The sequence below is a fragment of the Mobula hypostoma genome, chromosome 24 (assembly GCF_963921235.1).
Source record: "Mobula hypostoma chromosome 24, sMobHyp1.1, whole genome shotgun sequence".
Classification (NCBI taxonomy): domain Eukaryota; kingdom Metazoa; phylum Chordata; class Chondrichthyes; order Myliobatiformes; family Myliobatidae; genus Mobula; species Mobula hypostoma.
In genome coordinates this window covers 41,214,935-41,233,215 of record NC_086120.1, presented here as the reverse complement: position 1 = coordinate 41,233,215, position 18,281 = coordinate 41,214,935, and the positions used below count along the sequence as shown (strand labels likewise).

Below are 18,281 nucleotides of genomic sequence, written 5' to 3'. Positions count from 1 at the left end.
CAAAGATAAAATAAACTACAAAATAAATAAATACTGTAACAAAGGCAACAATGGCGTAGTGTCCATGAGTAAACGGGCCATTCAGAAATTATGTGCAGAGGGAAAAAAGCAGCTTCTGCATCATTGAATGTGGGTCTTCAGACTCCTGTACCTCCTCCATCATAGCAATAATGAGAAGAGATCATGTCCCATATAGTGACGGTCCTTAATAATGGTTGGGTTGTGTTGTTCTCCGATTTTGGCAATTTACTTGTAAGCATTTCGTCACCATGCAAGGAAACATCGTCGGTGCACTGTTGATTGTGGTGCGTCCTCCCAATGCTTGGCCTTTATATACTTTCCAATCAGGTATTTGGAGGTACAGAAGCCCGAAGGCACTGTGGTAAACCATATATATATATTGTAACTGGGTTACCTGTCTGGACACGCCCCTCTGCTGACTGCTCCTGTGGCTCCTCCCACAGACCCCTGAATAAAGGCGATTGTGCCATTGCTCATCCTCTCAGTCCAGGGGCAGATACTCAGCATGGTGGAGATCACCTTTTACTGCTAATAAAAGCTTTTCAGTATTTACTCTACTTCCAGTCTTTTGGAGTTATTGATGGTGCATCAGGCACACACTCAATGATTCAGGAAAAGCTATCTTCCCCACTGTCATCTGATTTCTGAATGGACATTGAACCCATGAACACTACCTCAATATTTTTTTTATTCCTATCTATCAATATCAGGGATATTTAGAAACCGTTTCAAAGCTTCAAAGTCTGTAACATAATGCTCAGTTCTGCTCTCAGATCTGCCTCTTGTCAAAGGTGGTCAGGAAGCTCTGCTAATAGAGCGGAACCATACAACCAGCTGATATTTACTGACTTATGTGGCCTCATTAATTCTCACCACTGGATACTCGGTTGCGAGCGTCAGCAAGAATGAGCATCTGTATCCAAGCCCAGTCAAATGCGGGCAGGTGGGGCTTGGTGATAGGATTCAGCATCCTATTGTTTAGGTTGGAATGGTCAATCCATTTAAGGGTTTTCACCTCCCCAGCATGCGGGTGAGTAAAAGGGGTTACTCTTTACCATTCATAAAGTTGATTGTTAATTAAAAATCTTAAGTGGTAAATCGCCCAATATTTTAAACCATAATTCTGTCGAAGAAAGAAAATGTTATTTGTACTCCTTGATGCATTTTAAAATGTATCGTCACGTGCTTCTTTCACTTATACACATAAACTTCAGCACCCGCTGACTATGTATCACATCAATGCACTCTGGCCAAAACTAAACACTACAACTGGTGATTAGCTATTCTTCAGGGAGACTCAACTCTCCAAGCACTTGACAAGTTAAGTCTCTTCTGTTATTGATTGTGTGATGGAAGAAAAGGCAATCAAGCAGAGGCATCTATTCAGAAGGATGTCTCCTCATTCATGTCCGTACTCTGCTGTCAGTTCCTTTTGGAGGTAAAACTCTTAAGACTCTTCCTACAGGTGTTCAACTGACTTGCCTACTTACCTTTAGTATTCTGAAGTAACTCTGGGTTCCCTATCTGACCGCATTGTGAAGTCCTAAACAAATCCTACAGATGTACTTTGGACAGTGTTCTGACTGGTTGCATCTCAGCCTGGTGTGCAGCCTCAAATGCACAGGATCACAAGCCAGTTTCGTCCTGGGCACAACCTCTCTCACTATCGGGGAAACCTTCAAGAGGCAGTAGCTCAGTAAGTGAGCCTGACCATCCAGGACATGCCCTCTTTGTGTTACGACAATCAGGGAGGAGATACAGGAGCCTGAAGACCCACACTCATTGTTTTAAGAACAACCTCTTGCCCTGCACCATCAGATTTCTGAACAGTCCATGAACACAAACTTGTTATTCCTCGGTTGCACATTTATTTAGTAGCTCATAGTAATTTTTTTGTCTTGCACTCTACTGCTGTCACAAAACAACCAATTTCACAACATATGTCAGTGCCAAAAACCCTGATTCCGATTGTTTGATTCAAGGACTCCCATATTCTGACACTGAAAGCTTTTTTCAAACAATCCAGAGAACAGTCAGCATCTCGACATTATACTTCGAGAGGCAGTCATCTTAAAGCAACAATTACCCTTCTACAATCAACACAACATGTTCTACTCTTGGTATTGTTCCTACAGATGGTGAATCGACAATAAAGACAAATGGAGGCAGTAGATTTATTAGAACTCTGCAGCTTGGGTTCTGGCGTTAATATTTTCATTACTGCAAAACTTACTCACATATATTTTTAAAAAACTCGAAGTAGCCATGACCATAAGACAATAAGACATAGGAACAGAATAAGGCCATTTGGCCCATCAAGTTCATTCCACCATTCAATCATGACTGAACGTTTTTTAAATCCTCTCCTCAGCCCCACTCCCCAGCCTTTTCCCCATCAACTTTCATGCTGTGGCCAATCAAGAACCTATCAATCTCTCCCTTAATTACCCAACAACCTCACCTCCACTGCTGCCTTTGGTAACAAATTCCACAAATTCACCACCCTCTGGCTTACGGAATTTCTCTGCATCTCTGTTTTAAATGGATAACCCTCTATTTTGAGGCTGTGCCCTCTTGTCCTAGACTCCTCACCATGGGAAACATCCTTTCCACATTTCCTCTGTCTAGGCCTTTCAACATTTGAAAGGTTTCAATGAGATCCTCCCTCATCCCTCTAAATTCAAGCAATTACAGGCCCAGAGCCATCAAACATTCCTCATATGATAACCCTTTCATTCCCAGAATCATCCTCGTCAACCTCCTCCGAACCCTCTTCAGTGCCAGCACATCTTTTCTCAGAGAAGGAGCCCAAAACTGTTCTCAATATTCAAGGTGAGGCCTCACCAGTGCCTTATAAACCCTCAGCATCACATCCCTGCTCTTATATTCTAGACCTCTTGAAACAAATGCTAACATCACCATCAACTCAGCCTTTAGGGTGTTCTGCACAAGGACTCCCAAGTCCCCTTACATCTCAGATGTTTGGATTTTCTCCCTGTCTGTAAAATAGTCTGTACATTTATTTCTTCTACCAAAGCGCGTGACCATGCATCTTCCAACATTATATTTCATTTGCCACTTTCCTGCCCATTCTCCTAATCTATCTAAGTCCTTCTGCAGCCTTCTTGTTTCTTCAACACTATCAGCCCCTCCACCAATCTTCATATCATCTGAAAACTTGGCAACAAAGGCATCTATTCCATCATCTAAAATCATTGATATACAGCATTGAAAGAGGCAGTCACAACAACAATCCCTGTGGAACACCACTCGTCACTGGCAGCCAACCAGTAAAAGATCCTGGCTGTTGGCTCACAAATAGAGAAAACTTGGAGATGGTGTGTGATGGAGGATAGGCAGGTGATAGAGAAGGGACGCATTCAGACCAACGGTTTGAGATGTGTCTATTTTAACGCAAGGAGTATTGTGAACAAAGCGGATGAGCTTAGAGAGTGGATCAGTACTTGGAGCTATGATGTGGTGGCCATTACAGACTCTTGGATGGCTCAGGGACAGGAAAGGTTACTTCAAGTGCCGGGTTTTAGATGTTTCAGAAAGGACAGGGAGGGAGACAAAAGAGGTGGGGGCGTGGGACTGTTGATCAGGGATAGTGTCACAGCTGCAGAAAAGGTGGACGTCATGGAGGGATAGTCTAGGGAGTCTCTGTGGGTGGAGGTTAGGAACAGGAAGGGGTCAATAACTCTACTGGGTGTTTTTTAATAGGCCACCCAATAGTAACAGGGATACCGAGGAGCAGATAGGGAAACAGATCGTGGAAAGGTGTAATAATAACAGCGTTGTCGTGGTGGGAGATTTTAATTTCCCAAATATCGATTGGCATCTCCCTAGAGCAAGGGGTTTAGATGGGGTGGAGTTTGTTAGGTGTGTTCAGGAAGGTTTCTTGACACAATATGCAGATAAGCCTACAAGAGGAGAGGCTGTACTTGATTTGGTATTGGGAAATGTACCTGGTCAGGTGTTAGATCTCTCAGTGGGAGAGCACTTTGGAGATAGTGGTCATAATTCTATCTCCCTTACAATAGCATTGGAGAGAGATAGGAACAGACAAGTTAGAAAAGCATTTAATTGGAATAAGGGGAATTATGAGGCTATCATGCAAAACTGGGCTGAGAAGTGGCAGATGGAGTTCAACCCAGATAAGTGTGAAGTGGTTCACCTTGGTAGGTCAAATATGATGGCGGAATGGTAACGGTAAGACTTTTGGCAGTATGGAGGATCAAAGGGATCTTGGGAGCCGAGTCCATAGGACACTCAAAGCAACTGTGCAGGTTGACTCTGTGGTTAAGAAAGCATACGGTGTATTGGCCTTCATCAATTGTGGAATTGAATTTAGCAGCCAAGAGGTAATGTTGCAGCTATATAGGACCCTGGTCAGACCCCACTTGGAGTACTGTGCTCAGTTCTGGTCGCCTCACTACGGGAAGGATGTGGAAACCATAGAAAGGGTGCAGAGGAGATTTACAAGGATGTTGCCTGGATTGGGGAGCATGCCTTATGAGAATAGGTTGAGTGAACTTGGCCTTTTCTCCTTGGAGCGACGGAGGATGAGAGGTGACCTGATAGAGGTGTATAAGATGATGAGAGGCATTGATCATGTGGATAGTCAGAGGCTTTTTTCCCAGGGCTGAAATGGCTGCCACAAGAGGACACAGGTTTAAGGTGCTTGGGAGTAGGTACAGAGGAGATGTCAGGGGTAAGTTTTTTTTATGCAGAGAGTGGTGAGTGCGTGAAATGGGCTGCCGGCAACGGTGGTGGAGGCGGATACGATAGGGTTTTTTAAGAGACTTTTGGATAGGTACATGGAGCTTTATATATATATTTACTGTATATACTGTATTTACTCTTTAAAAATAGAGGGCTGTGGGTAACCCTAGTAATTTCTATGGTAGGGACATTTTCAACACAACTTTGTGGGCTGAAGGGCCTGTATTGTGCTGTAGTTTTTCTATGTTTCTATCCTTTTCTTCCCACTCACTGCCTCCTACCAATCAGCCAATGCTCTAACGATGCGAGTAACTTTCCTGTAATACGATGGTTTTTTTAACTTGATAAGCAACCTCACACGTGGCACCTTGTCAAAATATTTCTGAAATCCAAAAATACAACATCTATTGCATCCCCTTTATCTAACCTACTTGTAATCTCCTCAAAGAATTCCAACAAGTTGTTCAGGCAAGAGATTTTCCCTTAAAAAAAACTATGCTGGCTTTGTCCTATCTTGACATCCAGACATATCTTGCATTCAGAAATAAACCGTTTTGTCTTGCGGAATGCTAAGCGCCCTATTGACTTCCTGTACAAATCTTTATACTAAACATGAGAAAGTCTCCAAAGCAACAAACACAAAATGCTGGCGGAACTCAGCAGGTTAGACAACATCCATGGAAATGAATGAACAGTCAATACTTCAGGTCAATATCCTCTTTCAGACTGAAAAGGAAGGGGGGAGACGAGTAAAAAGGTGGGCAGTTGGAATGGAGGCTAGCTAGAAGGTGATAGATGAAGTCAGGTGGGTGGGAAAGGTAAAGGGCTGGAGAAGAAGGAATCTGATTGGAGAGGGGAGTGGACCATTGGAGAAAGGGAAGGGCGAGGAGACCCAGGGGAGGTGATAGGTAAGTGAAAAGAGGTAAAAGGCCGGAGTGGGGAATAGAAGAAGGGATGGGGAGGTAAAAATGTTTACCGGAAGGAGAAATCAATATTCATGCCATCAGGTGGGGGGCAACCCAGACGAAATATAAGGTGTTGCGCCTCCACCCTGAGGGTGGTCTCATCTTGGGACAAGATGAAACGGGAATGGGAATCGGAATTAAAATGTTTGGCCACCGGGAAGTTCCACTTTTGGCAGATAGAGCGGAGGTGCTCGACGAAGCAGTCCCCAAATTTACGAGGGGTCTCACTACTGGAGAACTGGACACATCTAGAGCACCAAAATCTTTATACTGTCTACATTAGGTGACTGTCTTAAACTAATGGCCTGTCAGTTGCTTGTTTTGTTTGGAAAGTTGCCTTAAGGAAAGCGATGATGAACTGGCACAGTTTTATCACCAGCCAGAATAATGAAAGCAGTTCAATAAACATAAATTCCAACATCCTGGATATCATTTACAGACAGTAGCCACTTTATTAGGTATACCTGTCCACATGCTCGTTAATCAGAATCAGATTTAATATCAGGGCCATATGTCATGAAATTTGTTGTTATGTGGCACTGTTGTAAAAACAGAATTACAGTAAATATATATATAATAGTTAAATTAAATAAGTAGTGCAAAAATAGAAATTAAAAAGTACTGAGGTAGTGTTCAAGGGTTTAATGTCCATTCAGAAATCCGATGGCAGAGGGGAAAAAGCTGTTCCTGAATCGTTGAATGTGTGCCTTCAGGCTCCTGCACCTCCTATCTGATGGTAGTAGTGAGAAAAGAGCATGTCCTGGGTGGTGGGGGCCCTTAATGATGGATACTACCTTCTTGAGTCACTGTTCCTTGAAGAGGTGTTGGATACTACAGAGGCTGGTGCCCATGACAGAGCTGACTAATTTTATAGCTCTCTGCAGCTTACTTCATTTTATGCAGTAGCCACCTCACTCCCCCATACCAGGCGCTGATGCAGCTAGTTAGAATGCTCTCCACTGTACATCTGTAGAAACTTGTGACTTTTTTAGGTGACATACTAAATCTCCTCAAATTCCTATACAAATATCTCATCAGCCAATCATGTGGCAGCAACTCAATGTATAACAGCATGCAGACACGGTCAAGAGGTTCAGTTGTTGTTCAGACCAAACATCAGAATGGGGATGAAATGTGATCTAAGTGACTTTAACTGTGGAATGATTGTTGGTGCCAGACAGGGTGGTTTGAGTATCTCAGAAACATTCTCTCAGGTGATGTTATGTCTTAGTTTGGAAAAAATTAGAAGTCGAACTTTTGATCCTAGATTTGACTTTGAGAAAAGGTGGGGTTCTTTTGCCGGTTATTATCATTTGACTTGAATTAATAAAGATGGTCCTTTTCTGATCCTTGGGTATATGGATTTGGTTGGCGGTTTGATGTCTTTTTTTATGGAAGCTTGTATGGCGTCTAGCTCCGGGTTTGTGCTCCAAATAGGTCTTTTTTTTAAAGTTATCAGGGTTTCTTTTCCCGTTTTATTTAGTAGGGGTTCTTTTTTTTCTTTCTTTCTTTTTTCCATAAAAAAAAGCTTTAACCCTTTGTTTATTATTATTGATATACTCTTCAGCCTGGTTGATAGTTTAACTCTTATTCTACATATGGATATGTTGTCTTGATTATTTTGATGTATTTTTCTCTGTTGTTGATTTTCAATAATAATTAATAAAAAGATTTAAAAAGAAAAGAAAGATCTCAGGAACTATTGATCTCCTGTGATTTTCAGGCAACTTACAGAGAATGGTGTGAAAAACAAAATAAAACATCCAGTGAGTGGCAGATCTGTGGACAAAAAAATGTCTTTTTAATGAGAGAGGTCAGAGGAGAATGGCCAGACTAGTTCAAGGTAAAGGTTGATGGGAGTAGAGAGTTTAAATGATTCGGCATGGACTATATGGGCCAAAGGGCCTGTTTCTGTGCTGCACTTTTCTATGACTCTAAGCTGACAGGAAGGTGACAGTAACTCAGATAACTGCATTACAACAGTGGTGTGCAGAAGAGCACCTCTGAACAAACAACATGTCAAACCTTGAAGCTGGTGTGCTACAGCAGCAGAAGTCCATACCGGGTTCCAGTCCTGTGGCCGCTTTATTAGGTACTGTACCTACTACTGTACTGTACACTACCAAAGTGACTAGAGTACCCGTAAACCTTTAACTGTGTGTAACTATTGCTAAATAAAATAAAACTAATCTAATTCGTTATCTGATCTTTGTCTTGAATTCTGTAGTGCACTTTACAATATATGGGTAAGCATATAGACGGGCAAGGTTTAGAGCAGGAGTTCCTAACCTGGGGTCCACAAACTTCCAGGTTAAAGGCAAGAGTCCATGGCATTAAAAAAATTTGGGAACTCCTGGTTAAGAGGGATATGGGACAAATGTAAGCAAATGGGGAACACAGGTCAGCGTAAATGAGTTGGGCCAAATGGCCTGCTTCTGTACTGTATTACTCAATACCCAAGAGTTTTAGAAGCAAAGGAGAAAAAAAAACACTGCAATTGCAGGGGTAGAATAGCAAAGTGGTTGTGTTCTGAAATCCAAAGGTGTGGTATTATAATGTTGAAGATCAAAGATCCAAGTACATTTATCATCAAACTATGTATGTAGTATACAACCCTGAGATTTCTCTCCCCGACAGACAGCCGCAAAACAAAGAAAACCATGGAAACCATTTAAAGAAAAGCATCAGCCCCACCTCTCCCCACCCCCACAAGCAAAAAAAAACAAATCAGGCAAATGGCACCAAAAAAAAACGTGCAAAAAACACACAATACAAAACTCAAGATTGAAAGAGTCCAGGCATATTCGGTTCAGCTCAGTGTTCATTAATGCATGTTCACAACTAACTACAGTAGTTTGAGAATTTGTATTTAGATTTTTTTTCAAAAGTCTGGAATTAAAATGTTGCTAATTAACTGCAAAAGTAGCCATGAAGCTAACAAGTTGCTTATCTTATGGAATAAAACATCTTACGCCTATTAAATCCAGCTGATGGGTTACTTGAATGCAAGTGTCCATTGAAGAGGAAGACTGTGTCTCAGTAATACACTGTATTCTGTACTTGGCACAATAATCCACAAACCAAGTCAATTAACTTTCAGGTGAAAGCTTCAACGTTCAAAGTAAATAGGAGGACCCGTAGTCACTTCCAATAACAAACCCAGAATGAGTTTTTGAGATTGTCAACACAGAAGTAATAAATAATTTCCTCTATTTCCTGAGGAGACTGAGGTCCTTTAACATCTGCCGGACGATGCAGAGGATGTTCTACGAGTCTGTGGTGGCCGGTGCTATCATGTTTGCTGTTGTGTGCTGGGGCAGCAGGCTGAGGGTAGCAGACACCAACAGAATCAACAAACTCATTCGTAAGGCCAGTGATGTTGTGGGGATGGAACTGGACTCTCTCACGGTGGTGTCTGAAAAGAGGATGCTGTCTAAGTTGCATGCCATCTTGAACAATGTCTCCCATCCACTACATAATGTACTGGGCGGGCACAGGAGTACATTCAGCCAGAGACTCATTCCACCGAGATGCAACACAGAGCGTCATAGGAAGTCATTCCTGCCTGTGGCCACCAAACTTTACAAGTCCTCCCTTGGAGGGTCAGACACCCTGAGCCAATAGGCTGGTCCTGGACTTATTTCATAATTTACATATTACTATTTAACTATTTATGGTTCTATACTATTTATTATTTATGGAGCAACTGTAACGAAAACCAATTTCCCCCGGGATCAATAAAGTATGACTATGACTATGACTAATGGTTTGGACATCCCATAATAGAAGTGACGTTATAGATACCATATATCCACTTGGATGACACCAGGAAACAGTGTAACCAGTAAAAACATTAGTTACTGGGACAACTTCTATGCATTTAAAAGGAGATTAAATAAATTTTATTTAAAATCACATGGACTTTTATTAGGGTGCATAGTCAAGAATCATTATCAAGGTTAAGAGGTCAATATTGAGTGGACAGGCAGACTTTTTCCCAAAACAGAAGTGGCTAACATAAGGGAGCATAATTTTAAGGTGATTGTTTATAGGAGTGACGTTGGAGGGACATTCTTGTATACATAGAGAGATGAGGTCGAGGCATATTCAAGGCAAAGTCAGGCCAGGCAGATCGGAGTGAAGGAGAGGCAGATCAGGGCCCGTCCACCTAAATTGAGAGCTAGGTTTGATCAATCGAAGTGCTGGGCCGATTCGGAAAGGTCGGGTATGGCCCAAAACGTGGTGGTGAGGTCCAGGCCCAGAGCGTATCGAAGTGACCGGGGCCCCGAGTCCTAGAGCAAGGAATGACCCAATGTTCAGATGATTTAAACACTGGGCCCGATGTATTGAAAAGGCTGAATGTTGGGACCAGAGGCGAGCGTCGGGACAGTTCTGGTCGCTGATCCATGATGTTTACTCCACCCTTTACTGCACTGCGGCTGAGGCCCAGCTCCGAGCTTCGTGTCTGTGAGATTTCTTTCATTTTAAATGCTATGTGCTTAATTTTATTTTCTGCACAGTTTCTTTCTCTCTCTCTCTCTCTCTCACACACACTCCCTCCCTCCCCCCAGTGGGAGTGTTTGTCAGTCTCCTTTATTTATGGGTTCTTCTGGGTTTCTTGTTTTGTGGCTACCAGTAAGGAGATGACTCACAAGATTGCACAGGGTATACACATTTCAATAATAAATGTATTTTGAACTTCGAGTGGCAAATGTGTGGAATGCCCTGCCAGGGTTGGTAGGAAAGGCAGATACGTTTGGGGCTTTTAAGATGAGAAAATTTACAAGGAAGTTGCCAGGTCTGGAGTCCCTGAGTTATATGGAAAGATTGAATAGTTTAGGACTTTATTCCTTAGAATGTAGAAAATTGAGAGGAGATTTAACAGAGATACACAAAATTATGAGGAGTATAGATAGGGTAAATGCAAGCAAGCTTTTTTCTGCTGAGGTTGGTAGGACTACAACTGCAGGTCATGGGTTAAGGGTGAAAGGTGAAAAGTATAAAACAAACATGGGAGGAAACTTCTTCACTCAGAGGGTCTTGAGAGTGTGGAACAAGCTGACAGCACAAGTGGTGAATGTGAGCTCAATTGCAATGTTTAAGAGAAGTTTGGATAGGTACATGGATGGTAGGGGTATAGAGGGCTATGGTTCCGGTGCAGGTAGATGAGAGTAGGCACCTAAAATATTTTTGGCATGGACTAGATGGGCTGAATAGCCTTTTTCTGTGCTGTACTTTTCTATGACTCCATGACATAAAAACAGAGGGATATGCAGGAGGGAAGGGTGAGATTGATAAGAAGGCAAGTTAAAAGATCAGCACAATGATGTGGGCCAAAGGACCTACACTGTGCAGTATCGATCTGTGTTATATTAAGGAGCCAGTGACAAGGAGAATTCTATTAAAGTTTTAAATGAAAAGAAGTGAAAACAAAAGAAGGGGCAAACTATCGTTACACAGAGAGCAGAGAGTGCTCGGTCATGAAAACCTGTTCACATTTTATGAGGACAGTAAATAGATATTTGAAGCTAAGGGAATATCAGACTATCAATAAGAGCCAGTTAGTGGGACTAACTTCGTATTGTTCTGCAAAGATACAGTGTCACGATAACTTAAATGGCCTCCTTCTATGCTAAGTTTGCGTGTCCGAAATAGTTGGATCATAACAGAAACTACATGTCTAAAAAACTGATAGTGGACAGTGTTCCTTCTGTTGGTGCTGAAAGGTAACGGAGAGAAGGCAGGAGAATGGGACTGAGAGGGAAATGGATCAGCCATGATGAAATGATGGAGCAGACTAGATGGGCTGAATGGTTCGTTGGTTCCATGCAATGAAAATCTAACCGTAGCAAGATCAGTCCTCTCTCTTTTTTTGGCAATCAATGAAAACACACTTTGCTACCCCATAATTCACAAAAGAAATTTCAGTACCTTATGTGAAAAACTTTTGGAAAACTAATATCAAAGACCCTTAATGCAAGCATTTTAAGATTTCAAATCCAGATACAGCCTTACATAAATGGTATTGCAGACAGTGACACTGGTTGACAGGCGTGAACACCAGTAATAAAAGTTTTACCTTGTTTCGTGGCTGCCTGCGGGAGGATGCATCTCAGAGTTATATTCTATATTAGTTTAGATTAGATTAGATTCAACTTTATTTGTCATTGTGCCGAGTACAGGTACAAAGCCAATGAAATGCAGTTAGCATCTGACCAGAAATGCAAAGAATAGTGTTATTTACAAAATAGCTGTGAATAAAAAGTAAGTGCTACAGCACACAAATATAAAAGTACTGAGACAGTACAATATGGGTGCAATACTGCTTAGCGCTGTGATGTGAGGTTCAGCAGGGTCCCAGCCTCAGGGAAGAAGCTCTTCCTGTGTCTGCTGGTGCGGGAGCGAAGGCTCCTGTAGCGCCTACCAGATGGGAGGAGAGTAAAAAGTCCATGGTTAGGGTGAGATGCATCCTTGATAATGCTTTTCGCCCTGCCCAGGCAGCGTTTATAGTAGATATTCTCAATGGTGGGCAATTGGGTGCCGATAATCCGCTGGGCAGTTTTCACCACACGCTGGAGTGCTTTGCGGTCCAATACGGGACAATTGCTATACCACACTGAGATGCAGTTGGTGAGTATGCTCTCAATGGTACAGCGGTAAAAGTCCGTTAGTATCCTGGGACAGAGGTGAGCTTTCTTCATGTTCCGCAGGAAATAAAGGCGCTGTTGTGCCTTTTTGATCAGGATGGAGGAGTTCAGGGACCAGGAGAGTTCCTCGGAAATGTGGACACCAAGGAATCTGAAGCTTGATGCACGCTCCACTACAGCTCTGTTGATGTAGATGGGGATGTGAGTGTGGCTCCTGGCATGCCTGAAGTCCACAATGATCTCCTTGGTCTTCTGGGTGTTAAGGGCCAGGTTGTTGTCGGCACACCACACGGCAAGGTGCTGGACCTCATCCCTGTAGGCCGTCTCGTCATCCCCTCTGGTTAGGCCAACCACCATGGTGTCGTTGGTGAACTTGATTATGGAGTTAGAACCATGTACAGGGACGCAGTCAGAGGTGAAAAGGGAGTACAGAAGAGGGCTCAGCACACAGCCTTGAGGCACGCCAGTGTTCAGGGTGAGAGTGGAGGAGGAGAGGTTGTCTAACTTAACTGATTGGGTCTGTTAGTCAGAAAGCCCAAGGTCCAATTGCAGAGGGATGAGCTGATACCAAGCTGACGAAGTTTGGCGATCAGCTTGGAGGGGAACACAGGTATTGATTGCCGAACTAAAGTCAATGTACAGCATTCTGACGTAAGAGTTGGGGCTGTCCAGGTGGGTCAGGGCAGAGTGAAGTGCCGAGGAGATGGCGTCCTCTGTTGACCTGTTGGTGCGATAGGCAAATTGATGGGGGTCCAGGGTAGTGGGCAGACAGGATTTCAGATGTGATTGAACCAGTCTCTCAAAGCACTTTGCAATGACGGGGGTGAGTGCAACTGGGCGGAAGTCATTCAGGCCCGTGGCAGTGGAGTGCTTCAGCACTGGCACGATGGTGGCGATCTTGAAGCTTGTGGGGACAACTGCCTGGGCCAGGGACAGATTGAAAATGTCTGTGAAGACCCTGGCCAACTGCCCTGCTCAGACTCTGAGCACACGGCCAGGTATTCCATCTGGACCAGCTGCCTTCCGTACATTCACCCTGCTCAGGGTGGCGCAAACATCAGAGGTGGAAAGTGAGAGGGGCAGTTCACCAGGTGGGAGATCCGCTTTGAGGGTGACCTCCTTGTTCTCTTGGTCAAAGTGAGCATAGAAGTAATTGAGCTCATCAGGGAGGGAAGCAGAGCTGGAAGGGGGCACAGTACTAGGTGGTCTGAAGTCTGTAATGACCTGTATGCCATGCCACATGCGCCAGGGGTCCGCGCAGTTGAAATGCTCCTCGATTCTCTGTTTGTCTATTTGTTTAGCCTGAGAGATTCTCCTCCTCAGGTTGGCCCTGGCTGAGCTGTAAGCCTCCCAGTCTCCAGACCTGAAGGCTGAATCTCCGGCTTTGAGCAGGAGGCGAACTTCTCTGTTTATCTATAGTTTCTGATTGGAGAAAACTTTTATTTGTTTTTGAGATGTCACTCTATCTACACACTTGTTGATGTGCTCAAGGACAGAGTTGGTATATAAATCAATGTTAATCTGATTATCAATTTATCAACATTGTTGATAAATGTACTTTGAATCTTTGAAATCCATCCTGCAAAGTTGCACAGAAAATCATTCTGGGCTAACTCTTTGGTGCTTAACTCATATAGACTGATCTTGAAGGGAATTATTCTGATGCAGCTGTAACCCTTAATTAGTCTTTGTCTCTTCACTTCTGTTCAGATTCAGATTTACTTATCACATGTACATCAAAACATACTATTGTTTTTATTAATTGTCTTTTTTTGTATTTGCACATTGGTTGTTTAAGAATATTTGTAGTTTTTCATTGATTCTATTGTATTACTTTGTTCTACTGTAAATGCCTGCAAGAAAATGAACCTCAGGTGACATGTGCATACCTTGATAATAAATCTACATTGAAATTTGAACATACAGTGAAATGTGTCATTTGCATTAACAACCAACAAACCCAAGGATAAAGCAACACACGCAAAATGCTGGAGGAACTCAGCAGGTCAGGCAGCATCTAAGGAAATGAATAAACCGTCGATGTTATGGGCCGAGACCCTTCTTCAGGACTGCTGAACCTAAGGACATGCTGGGAACAGCCCGCAAGTGATGCCACATATTCCAGCACAAACATAGCATGCCCACAATGTTCACAACCAAAGCAGCAGCACGAAAAACTGTTGTGTATGTAATACTTGAGTAGTATTGTAAATATGGTGTTTGATTAAGCATTCTTTGTTGTTTACATGATTCATTATGCATTATTGTGTAAAAGTATGTGAATGGCATACAACATTACACCGCCACATCATAAGTGGTTGCCTCACTACATAAAAACGGAAATAAAGTACACACATTTATCCCTGGGCTCCTGTGTCTTATGTTTGTTAGTTTGTGGAGTTACAAATCATAACAACAACACAACAGCTCCTTTCCCACCCTCCCAGTGACCCCTGCCCTCGTAACGCCTTCAGAACTTTCCCTTTGGACACTGGTTCCCATTCCTCATGCAATTTGCACTCATCGCCTCAACTTGAATCATTACCCTCAGATGCGAGTAGTGAGAGGGAGGCAGTCACTGGATCATCAGAAACAGCGAGGAACTTCACACATACACAGGATGGCCAGAGCCTGCAGCCTCAGCCCGCTCCATCATGGGCACATTTTCCACACTGTCAGGGATATCGGATTCTGATCAAGTGTGGGTGAGAGCAGTGATCAGTGTTACAGGCATTTTGATGTGCATGCTGAATTGTGGCCAATGCTGGGCCCCACCACTAAGCACTAATGCTAGGAGTCAGGACATGGCTATTGTAAACACCCATTAAAGAACTCCTTTATTACTGAGAGAGAAACCTGAAGGGAGAACTTAGAGGGATTCAACAGGACATTTTTACTGCAGTGATATCCGGGGTTTGAGCTTCAAATGGCATGAACATCAATTTCTCTAACACCCAGTAATTTCTCCACCCTCTCCCTTCTTTTTTTGTCCATTCTCCATTCTGGCTTCCCTCGCATCCCTTCTTTTCCTCAGTGCCCGTCATCTCCCGCTGGTCCCCCTCTTCTTCCTGTCTCCCATGGTCCACTCTCCTCTCCTGTCAGATTTATTTTTCTTCCTTTTCCAGCAACCACCTCCCAGCTTCTCACTTCATCCCCCCTCCCATCTTCCTTCCCCTCACCTGGGTCTCACCTCTCACCTGCTAGATTGTACTCCCTCCCCTCTCTCCGCACCACCTTATTCACCCAATCCCTTTTCTAAATCCGATTAAGGGTCTCGGCCCAAAATGGCGACTGTTTATCCCTCTCCATAGATGCCGTCTGAGTTGCTGAGTTCCTCCAGCATTTTGTATATGCTGCTTGGGATCTCCAGCATTGGCAGAATCTACTGTGTTTGTGTTTTCCTTCATCCTGGAGCGACCAAAGAGCAGTACTTACTCCTGGATAATCCATCTGCTGGGGGGCGTCTATCAATTTGCTGTCAAGTGGATGATGGAAAGGAAAGGTCCCCCACCCACCACTCTATCCATCTCTGTGCGCAGAAACTCAGCACCAAACGATGCATTTCACTATATGCCTCGATATTTCGACATACATGAGAAAAGTTTAAGGGGAACATGAGGGGAAACTTCTTCACTCAGAGGCTCGTGAGAGCGTGGAATGTGCTGCCAGCACAAGTGGTGCATGCGAGTTTGTTTTCAATGTTTAAGAGACGTTTGGATAGGTACATGGATTATGGAGAGCAGGCCGATGGGAGTAGGCAGTCTAAATGGTTTTGGCATGGACTAGATGGGCCGAAGGGCCTGTTACTGTGCTGTATTTCTCTGTGTCACTATGTGACAAATAAAGTTAATCTTATCTTATAAACTATATTTGTTATCTGTCAAGTAGGGGACCGTGCACAATTCTGATTTGATGGAGACGGACGTGAGAGTACGGAGGAACATCTGGAAAACTTCTGAAATGCCCGCTTCGCTGCCGCTGCTACTGTGTGGTAACCAGGATCTCCGGAGCAGAAGGCCGCGAAATCCTCGGCTTTGCTTGTTTCAGCAGCCGGGGCGAGGTTGAAGGCGCTCGGCAGAGGATGGCGCTCGGGAGGCTGTATCGGAGTGGCTGGTCAGAAGCTCGAAGTTTTCGGACGGACGGACTCAGTGTCGGCTGTGGTCGGCTGCTTCCAAGGTATCGGCAAGTCGACGGTGCCTGGAGGTTTATGGCAGAGAGTTTCTCCCTTTTGCCGCCTGCTATTGGGGACTTGGGAGTCAATCGACTCGGGGACTTTGAGACTTTTTTTTACCATTCCCATGGTCTGTCCTTCATCAAATTATGGTATTGCTTTGCACTGCTGTAACTATTTGTTATAATTATGTGGTTCTGTCAGTGTTAGTCTTTGGTTTGTCCTGTTTTCTGTGATATCACTCTGGAGAAACATTGTTTCATTTCTTAATGCATGTATGCATTTCTAAATGACAATAAAAGAGGACTGGGTGTTCTCATAATCTAAAAATCTAAAATCTAAATGCTACCAGCTGAGGTAAAGCTGACACACAGAGACGTAACAACTACTGTAGGTTGGATAAGCATTCCAGAGTTATTTAAATCACTGGCATGTCTTTCATATGAAATTTTGCATCCACTTTTTAGCATTGCTGACCAGAATAAATTACTTTGACAATGATTTCAACCAAAGCTTGGAAAACAAAATCAGGTAAGGGGTTACCTCACAAGTGGATTATTGTATGTAATGATACATCCGCACTATTATTATCACCACTGATTATTTAAGCTGGAATCAGAATCAGGTTTAATATCGCCAGCATATGTCCTGAAACTTGTTGACTTTGTGGCAGCAATACAACGTAGTACATCCACTGGACGATGCTGAGGATGTTCTACGAGTCTGTGGTGGCCAGTGCAATCATGTTTGCTGTTGTGTGCTGGGGCAGCAGGCTGAGGGTAGCAGACACCAACAGAATCAACAAACTCATTCGTAAGGGTAGTGATGTTGTGGGGATGGAACTGGACTCTCTGACAGTGGTGTCTGAAAAGAGGATGCTGCCTAAGTTGCATGCCATCTTGGACAATGTCTCCCATCCACTACATAATGTACTGGTTGGGCACAGGAGTACATTCAGCCAGAGACTCATTCCACCGAGATGCAGCAGAGCGTCATAGGAAGTCATTCCTGCCTGTGGCCATCAAACTTTACAACTCCTCCCTTGGAGGGTCAGACACCCTGAGCCAATAGGCTGGTCCTGGACTTAACTGCTGGCATAATTTTACGTATTACTACTTAACTATTTATGGTTTTATCACTATTTATTATTTATGGTGCAACTGTAACAAAACCTAATTTCCCCCGGGATCAATAAAGTATGACTATGACTATGACTAATAAAGAAAAAAATGTGAATTACAGTAAGCATATATGTTAAATTCAATAAGTAGTGCAAAAATAGAAATAAAAAATTAGTGAGGTAGTGTTCATGGGTTTAATGTCTATTCAGAAATCTGATGCAGAGGGGAAGTATCTATTCCTGAATTGTTGAGTATGTGCCTTCAGGCTTCTGTACCTCCTTCCTGATGGCAACAATGAGAATAGGGCATGTCCTGGGTGATGGGGGTCCTTAATGATTAATGCCACCTTTCTGAGGCACTGCTCCTAGAAGATGTCCTGGATACAACGGTCTAGTGCCCATGATGGAGCTGAGTAAATTTACGAATCTCTGCAGCTTACTTCGATCCTGTACAGTGTTCCCCCCCCACCGCCCCCCCCGCCATACCAGATGGTGATACAGCCAGTTAGAACGCTCTCCAGTGCACATCTGTAGAAATTTGTGAGTGCTTTTGGACACATGCCAAATCTTCTCAAACTCCCAATGAAATATCGTTGCTGTCGTGCCTTCTTTGGAGCTGCATTGATATGCTG

The 18,281-nt window shown here is 43.4% G+C and overlaps 1 protein-coding gene across 8 annotated transcripts in view; it reads right to left on the bottom strand.

The window, feature by feature from the left end:
* Positions 1–18,281, bottom strand: part of cbarpb (CACN subunit beta associated regulatory protein b) — a 303,778-nt gene that overhangs the window by 205,885 nt on the left and 79,612 nt on the right. The window lies entirely within an intron of this gene.